Genomic DNA, 2039 nt, shown 5'->3' on the forward strand with positions numbered 1-2039 from the left:
AAATGTTTATTAATGATGGTGCTGGAGAGAGAGTATAGTGGGCAAGGCCTTGGTGTTCAGGGCTTACTCCTGGTGAGGCTTGGGGGACCATTTGGGGTTCTGGGGATCTTAATTATCAATCACATAATCTTTGGCAGCACCCCAACTTCCGTGGGCACAGTACTGGACTGGAAAATGCAACATGAGCTGTGCAGGCCCTCTGAATATGAATTCTCTGACCTGCAGTTGTCTTTAAAAATAAGTGCTTCAGGAGCTGGAGCGATAGCACAGCTGATGTGAGGAGTGAGTTGAGCTCTTTGCACCTAGCCACGGTACTTAGTAAGCAGTACCGTGATGACAGGTCCCAGGATGAAGAGGCGCGATCTGCTGATCTCTGGCCTGCTCTGGAGGCTGGTCCTGGCGAGGGAGCGCTGTTGAACTTGTCTGGGGCCCCGCGTCATTCATGCGAGTGGCCACCAGGGGGCGGTGCGGGACCGTAGGCAGTGCCTGGGAAGCCGTGTTCTCTTCCTCCTCTCCGGGAAAGGATGCTGGAGTCTACTGGAGTCTACTGGTACAGTAAATTCTTAATTCTTTTTTTTTTTTTTTTGCTTTTTGGGTCACACCCAGTGAGGCACAGGGGTTCCTCCTGGCTCTGCACTCAGGAATTACCCCTGGCGGTGCTCAGGGACCATATGGGATGCTGGGAATCGAACCCGGGTCGGCCGCATGCAAGGCAAACGCCCTACCCGTTGTGCTATTGCTCCAGCCCCTTAATTCTTATTTCTTAATTCTTAATTCTCAGAGCCTCCACCCCAGCTTCGTGCTTCCAGTGGGCAAAGTTCTGGGACACCAACCACCTATAGGGGAGATACACAAATCCCAGGCATCTTGATGGCAGAAGATACCAGAAGCTTCTCCAGGGCAAAATGAGTTTTTCAAAAAAAACAAAAAGTCCAAGCCAGGGACTGGAGAGATACTACCTGAGTAAGGTGCTTGCCTTTCCTTCAGCCAACCCCAGTTCAACCCCGAGCACCCCATCTGGTCCCCCAAATCCTACCAGAAGTTATTTCTGAACACAGAGCCAGAATTCAGCCTTGCTCACAACCAGGTGTGACCACTACACTATCTTTTATATAAGCACATACACATTTTTGCTTTTTATTGGGGGCGGGGGAGGTAGTGTATGAGAAAAACAAGGCTGTTCTCCCAAGGCTATTCCCCTGTGCAGCCATTTGACCATTGACAGCTAAGGAATTCAACACTGAGACATGGTTCTAAGGTGCAATTTCCCCAGTTTCTCTTGTATAATTGTAAGTCATTTTGTGACCTGAATCCAGTCAGTGTTTTTGGTTGCTTTCCTGGTTTTGGGGTCATACCTGACGATGCTCAGAGGTTATTCCTGAATCTGCACTCAGGAATTACTCCTGGTGGTGTTTGGGGGACCATATGGGATTGCCAGGGATTGAACCTGGGTTGGCCACATGCAAGGCAAACTCCCCACCCACTGTACTATCGCTCCGGCCCTGGATCAGGCCAGGGTTAATCATTTTTGTTTCTTTCACTCCTATTTGTTTTTATTCCCTCCGCCGTCCCATCATTATTTCTCCGTATGTTTTGATTATTTGGGGACCATGCCCAGTGGTGCTCAGGGGACCTTGTGGTGCCAAGGATGGAACCCCAGACTCCTGCATGTCAAACACCTGCACTGGCCCTGGGTCTCCCGGCCCCCATGGCGTGTTTGATGATGATGTGATGACCCGGGGTTCTGGCTAAGGTGCTCACACGTTCAGTTGTGCTTGCAAAGTGTGTGGGGGGGGCACACCTGCTGCGCTTGCACACAGCACTGGGGGGCTCGCCGAGGTTCTGGCTTCCACGTGTGTTTGGTTGCGTTTGCTTGGGGTTTCTGTGCTACTTGCACATGTGCCCACCAGGGGTCGCACTTCCTGCTCTTGGGGCTCCCTCATCTTTTCAGCTGTGGTGCTTGCAGGGGGTGGACCCTTGGGTGGTCCTTAGGCCAGGCCACGGTACACTGAGTGTCAGAGTCACTCTGCTGAGAGTAA

This window comes from Sorex fumeus, unplaced genomic scaffold, assembly GCF_029834395.1.
Source record: "Sorex fumeus unplaced genomic scaffold, SorFum_2.1 ptg000122l, whole genome shotgun sequence".
Classification (NCBI taxonomy): domain Eukaryota; kingdom Metazoa; phylum Chordata; class Mammalia; order Eulipotyphla; family Soricidae; genus Sorex; species Sorex fumeus.